Here is a 7,433-nt window from a genome sequence, read left to right as displayed (position 1 = left end):
TACCCATCTTGTCTGCAAGCCTGCAGCTCTTGCTCTTACTAAACGTGAAAACACTTTCAGCCGCTCTGCCTGCTACTCAACTATGCGACTATTCGCAGGATTTGGTTCAAGTTCTCCCAGAAGTCCTTACTCCCAGATGAAAAGTCACAACAAGGAGACCCTGTTTGACCTAGCAGCCTTCTGAGGCTTCCATTTGGCTGAGGGCCTTCAGTGTCTTTGTGTTGTATCTGTTGTTTTGTCAGACAAGCTATGGTGTGCCCTCAAACTCACTATGTAGTTGAGGATAACTTTGAATTTCTAAAGTTGATCATATATCCAATATCCATATCCATCACCTCCAGACCCTCTCACTTCCACCTCCCAAGTACTAGGATTACAGGTAAACATCACCACGCCCAGTTTTATCCTGAGGACTGAACCAAAGGCTTGGTGGCTGCTAGGCGAGCACCCTAGCAACTGAGGTCCATCCTCAGCCTACGGACCTTCACTTCTAAAAGGCTGATGAGAGCAGCTGGTCCCGCCTTTCCTAGTTTCAGAGTTCCAGGAGTCAGTGCCATGCATCCAGCCATACAGTTCCTATGAGTCCACATGAAACTGTGGGCTTCCGAAGAGGCAAGCCACCACCAGCGTTTTCAAGTGCTTTCCACATTCTTCCACCATGAGAGTTCCAGCCAAGTTGCCGAGCTTAGTGCTTCTTCTCCACAAATCTTCTGGCAGTTTTTATTTGTAATCATTCCAAAGCCACTCGACATTCTTACAACTGAGATTTGGGAGAGAAAGTGGAACAAAGGATCCGCTCAATGATGAAGGGCACGTTGCCTCTCTATCCAGGGGGAAATGAGATTAATGGCCCCGTGGAGCCTCTTGAACAGTGCTGATTCCAGCCTGAGCCCCACATAGCCTTTCTATTAGTAATCAAGGTGTCTGCCTTGAGTGTGCTAGTTGCACCATTTAGGGTTAGCAGAGGCAGGATCACTGCTAGTCACTGCTAGGATCCAGTGGGAGACTGAGCAGAGCACCGGCAGCACTTCCTGCTGTAGTCAGTCCAAAGCCCAGTTGGCTTTCCTCATTGACATGTCTGCTCTACAAACAGCATCCCAAAAGAAACAGGAATTACGCAGGGGAAGAAAAGAGAGGACCTTGAGGTCTACTAGCCCTGACTCCTCAATTGATAAGGTAAGGAAGACCCCAGGGAAAGTGAGGACTGTTGGATCCAGGAGCCTTGTGTCCAGGACCTTCTTGACTTCCAGCTCAGAAGAGGAGTCAGAAACAAGATAAACATCCTGCAAGGCCACAATTTAGATCTTTTTCCCTTTCAGTATCCCAGGGTTCTTATCTAACTCCTCTTATCCCAACTCCTCTTATCCCCAGTCCTTCTGACAAGTATCAGACCAATAAATTCCTTTGTGGAATCTCTAAATTGCCTGGAAGATAGATCCTACTGCAGTTAGTGAAGAGCTCATTAGGCAGGCATTTCCAATAAGCCATAAAATACATGGATTTTCCTGAGAGAAATAAAGTTCACTTGTAGGGCCATGAAGACGAAGAAAAAAAAAACAACAACACATTTTCTCAGTTGATGTGGATTTTTCCTCTGTAGTAACTCATGTACAAATTACTGCCCCTTTCCCATGTAGGTAACTTAGTACTGCACTAACTAATTTAGTGCTGCAGCTATCCAGAGACCTGCCTCTGACATGCCTGCTCAGACCTTAATTATAAGGGAGCAGGACTGAGATAATTTCACAAAACATTTTCTGAGAACAACAGTATATTTTGCCTAACATATTACATTTTTCATTTCTGTTCCATAGTAGAATAAAGAACTTTTATCTATCCCCATCAACTGAGTCCTGCACAAAGCCCTTTTCTTTAAAAAAAAAAATAAAAATATTACCTCTAGGAAAGGTTCACACACTAAGTTCTTAGAAATGGGGGGGGGGAGATTGACCCAAGTAGGAAGTACAAGTGAGGAGAAACTAATACACACCCTACAGTAGGAATTAATTAGTGTTGAACTATAGCTCCATCAGTGTTGTATGATAGGGACAAAAAACTTGACCTACTTCGCTTATTTGTTTTGATTTTTGGAGATCTGTGTGTGTGTGTGTGTGTGTGTGTGTGTGTGTGTTTCCTATGTTTTGTTTTTGTTTCTTTTTTAAGAGCAATCTTGAAAAAGAACATATAGTTGGGTGAGTATGAGGTGGAGAAAATCTGGGAGGAATTGGGTGAGGGGGAAACATGATCAAAATATATTGTATGGAAAAAATTCAGAAAGTATTTTTTAAACATCTTGACCTAACCTAGGGTCTTGGTATAATTTCCTCTGAGCTGCTTGAATTTTAGGATGACACTGAGATCCTGCAGAGGAGGCCCCAGAACCTGTAAAACCATATAGATTTGAACAATCTTTTCTGCATCTCAAATCTAGTCACACACACACACACACACACACACACACACACACACACACACACAAATCCTCTCGGACAGGTTATTCATGGTGGTAACATAGAATATTAGCAGCTCAGAAAAGCAAATGAACCTGGTGAAAAACTATACAAATTTTGATAAAACATTATGTATGTCACTTATATATACATGTGATATCTTATCCTTTATAAAATTCCTTATACTTTAAAACCCATTCCAAATTGTTATATATTATGTTTAGCATTGAGATTGTGCAGGAAAATATCTTCCCTAGTCAAAAGTTCTTTTTTAGTTCCTTCTAAGTCAGGTCTCTTATTTATTTATTTATTTATTTATATTTTACATGTATGGGTGTTTTACCTATATGCACGTATGTGTACCACTCATGCACCTGTTGCTCTTGAAGATCAGAAGAAAGTTTTAGATCCATTGGAATTGTAATTCCAGATTGTTTGGAATTGCCACATGGGAGCTGGGAGTTGAACCTGTGAGTTTAGGCAGCCAGTACTCTCCAGTCCCTCCAAGTCAGTTCTTTTGGAGGGTGAGGATGAGACAGGGTTCCTCTGTGTAACCTTGGCTGTCCTTGACTCGTTTTGTATACCAGACTAGCCTTGAACTCACAGCAATCTGCCTGCCTCTGCCTCCCAAGTGCTGGAAATTAAAAGTGTGCACTACCATACCTGCCTGGCTTCCAAGTCCATTCTTAAATGTTCAGGTTTGTTTTTGGTTTTCTTTCTCTCGCTCTCTAAAAACTGTATAAGAAATCTTTGAAAACCAGATGGCAGCTTAGCACTCCATAGAAACAAGGTATAGCCACTGATAATTAGCTAAGAAAAGGATCTTTGTAGATTCAAGGCCAACCTTAGCTACATAGCGACTCCCAAGCCTTCCTGGGCCACATGTCAAGGCTCTGTATCAAACAAAGCAATCACAAATACTTTGTATCTGGAAGCATCTTTGACCATTCATAATGGTATTTTGGTATTTATCCCTCCTTCTAATCATTTCCCCTTGGATGTAGTATAGATCCAATGCCTTGCTTTTATAAGTGGGTTGCAGCAAACATGATGAGATTAGCTTAAATTTATACATGTGGCTTCCATACATATATTTGCACATAATTTTTAGGAAGACTGCTTTCCAATCTTTTTTGCTTTCATATCTACTTGATGCCATATTGTGAACTGCCCTGTGCAAAGATTTGCATGGTAAAATAGTAATGCCTCTGTCCATTAGCTATCAAGGAATGAGGCTTGTCATCAGCCACATGAGTGAATATTGGAACAAATCCACCTTCGAAGCTTGATATACATGCAAACTTATAGCCATGGAAAGACCCTATGCCTGAGGCACAGGTTAAGCCAAACTCACATTATGACCTAAAGGAACCAAATGATTTAGTTTCTAAAGCTTCCATATTTTGTAGTAATTTGTTTATAGTGCAAAGGATAACATGCACACAAGATTTTCTATATGTTCAAGGAATTGTTTGAATATCGTAAATCTCATGTTATATTGTTTCTAGGTTAATTCTATGTTTAAAATCCCTAGACTTGTGTTGGCCAATAGAAATATGGTACATGTCAGAGGATGTTTTAAATGTCCTAGTAACCACTTTTTAAAAGGAAGAAATGGCAGGCATGGTTGTGTACTCCTTTAATCACAACACTTGGGAGTCTGTGGAAGGAAGATTGCTCTAAGCTTAAGGCCAGCCTGAACTATATAGTTTAACCCTGTCTTAAAAATAAAAGAGGAAAAGAAGAAAGGAAAGGAGAAAAAGGGGAAGAAAAAGAAGAAGCAAGTTTAATAAACATATTTTATATAAACATATCTAAAATACTATTTCAACATGTAATGAATATTAATATTAGTTGGATATTTTCCAGTTAGGATTTTGAACTAAATACCTGAAATCAGGCCTGCCAGTTAAAAAAAAGCTCATGTCAATTTGGGCTAGCCATACTTGAAGTAGTCATTTACCACACATGAACAGTGGCATCTGAATTGGACAATGTAGTCTAGGACTAATACAAAACCCAAGTAATTAGATGATTTGGCCACCCTAGATTCCTGGTAGTCATGCAGACTACCTGCATGTAGCCTGGCTACAGTGATGGAAAAATCCTGAGTGAGAAAAAATATACTCCTCAAATCTCCAACAAAATCTCGGCTTTTGTTGTTGTTTGCTTTGGGTTTTGCAGAAATTGACACCATGACTCTACAATTTTTTGGGAACCAGCAATTGCCTAATGCAAGGAACACACACTCACCCAAACAATACTAAAAAAAAGAAGAGCAAAGTGTGGAAAAATCACCATTATCTGTTTCAAAACATACACCAAAGCAACACGAAATGGATTCAAGATAGTAGGATAACAGCATCAAAGTGAAAAACAGATCAATGAAACAAAATAGAGAGTCTAAATCTGGACCTGTGTATCTATGGTTAATTGTTTTTTGTTTGTTTGTTTGTTTTTGACAAAAGACTCAACATCATTCAAGGGGAGAAAAGTAGTCTCTTGCAAGGGATGCAGAAACATGTGGATACTCACATGATGAAAGATGTTGAGCCTCCTATCTTTCATAATACACAACAATTAACTCAAATGAATCAAACACTAAAATGTGAGAACTACAAGTATAAAATCCTTACAGGTAAATGGCTATGACTTCATTTTTGACCATATTGACTTAGACATAATATCAAACCTACAAGCAACAAGATACAAATACGTTTGTACTTCAAAGAGTGGCAAGCCTTTTGCCTGGAGAGATGGTTCAGTGCTCTACCAGAGGACCTGAATTAGGTTCTCTGAAAACATGTCAGGCAATACACAACCACCTGTAACTCTAGCTCCAGAGAATCCAACACCCACTTCTGCCATCTTTGAGCACCTTCACACATGTGCCGTATACTCTCAGAGATACCCACATATGCATACATTTACATTTTAAAAATAATGTCTTAAGGTAGTATTAAAGAAAAGATGAGTGGGAAAATAAATTTAAAATCATATAAGAGACTTGAATCTGTCATGAAGAATCCTTACAATTCAATAATAAAATAGTCAACCAAATTAAAAATGGAGAAAGGAGGAGCTATGGATGTGTCTTAGAGCTAGAGAACTTGCTTAGTGCAAGAATAGGCTCTGGGTTCAAGCTCCACTTAAAAAAAAAGAACCCAGGGAGAAAGGAGCCAGGTATGTCAGTAATATGATCCCAGCTACTAATGAACCTGAGGCAGGAGGGTCAGAGACTCCAGAACCATCTGAGCTACAAAGTACAAACTTGTCTTAAGAAATAAAAATGAAATGCAAATCACCAACAAACATGTGCAAATATGTTCTGTATTATCAATTTTGGAAATGTAAATCAAAACCACAATGAAGTACGATTTCACACCCACTCAGAGAGCTATAACAAAAATACCAGAAAATATTATGTGATTGTAAGACAGCAAAGAAATTATAATTCTTTTCGATTGCTGGTGAGCATGTAAAATTGCATAGCTATACACAAAAACATCCTAGCATTTTTTAAGTATGGTAACTACAAAGATATCATATAACTTGGCAATTCAACACCTCGCTACATACCCGAAAAGAACTGAAACGGGGGACTCACATGCTGGTATACTTGCACACCGATGTTAATTGTAGGACTATACACACTAGCTATGAGCTGAAGCGATGGTTCAGTGGGGGAAAATGCTCTCTTTATAAGCATGGCAACCTGATTTCAGATCCCTAGTATTCATACTACAAAGCCACATGTGATAAGACATGTATGCAATCTCAAGGCTGAGAAGTTAGAGACAGGCAAATTTCTGAGACTTGCTGGCCAGCCAATTGGTGAGGTCTAGTTTCAGTAAGAAATTTTTTTCGCAAACTGAGGCAGTGCAGGGGGGCGGGTGTTGTAGCTCATTCCTTTAGTCCTAGCACTAGGGAGACAGAGGCAGACTCATTTCTGAGTTCAAGGTCAGCCTGGTCTACTGAGTGAGTTACAGGACAGCCAGGGCTACACAGAGAGACCCTGCCTCAAAAAACCAAAAAGATGGAGAATGATTGAGGAAGACATCTAACATCAGCTTTGGCCTCCATGTGCATACGCACACACACACACACACACACACACACACACACACACACACACACGCACCCCAAAGGTGGAAATAACTCAAGTGTCCCAATAGATGAGTGGATAAACCAAATATGCATTCAATGGTATATCATTTGTGCATAAAGAAAAAAATCACAGTTTCATGTTCCCACATAGATATCATGGGTGACATGACATTAATTGAAAGAAGCCAGGCACACATACTGTATGATTCCACTAGCAAGAGTTAGCAAATTAATAAAAACAGAAAGTGGATTAGAGGTTAGCCAGAGGCTGGGGGAAGGGACAATGGGGAATTATTGCTTAATCCTTACACAGTGATGAAACAGGGTTAGAAGTAGGTAGTGACAATGGTTATATAACATTTTCTAATTAATGACACTGAGTTTTCTGTGTAAAACAATGTACGCTGAACCATTGAGTTAGACAGTTTGTGTGTGTGTATGTGTGTGTCTGTCTGTGTGCATGTGTGTACGGTTTATGCATGTGAAGTGTATCGGTGCATCATACAGAGGAAAGAGCCAGACACCAGGCATCCTCTGTTCTGCTCTACCTTAATGCACTCAGACAGAGCCTCTCATTGGATTGGAAATGTCATTTTAGCTAGGCTGGCAGGCCCATGAAGTCTCCAGATCCGTCTACCTCTGCCAATTTACAGGCATGCAACCATGTCTGTTGTTGTTGCTGCTGCTGCTGCTGCTGCTGCTGCTGCTGCTGCTGCTGTTTTGATATAAGTGCTGGGGATTCACACTCAAAACCTCATGCTTGCAAAGCAAACTGTCTTAACCCACAGAGCTACCTTCTCCGTCTGAGTTAGGTATTCCTAGTGGTTGAAATGAAGCTGTGGGTGTTGCCCTGTGGCAGAGTGCTTGCCTAGTGGA

This window comes from Acomys russatus, chromosome X, assembly GCF_903995435.1.
Source record: "Acomys russatus chromosome X, mAcoRus1.1, whole genome shotgun sequence".
Classification (NCBI taxonomy): Eukaryota; Metazoa; Chordata; class Mammalia; order Rodentia; family Muridae; genus Acomys; species Acomys russatus.
The sequence above is the reverse complement of the archived record's forward strand: the minus strand, read 5'-3'. Positions refer to the sequence as shown.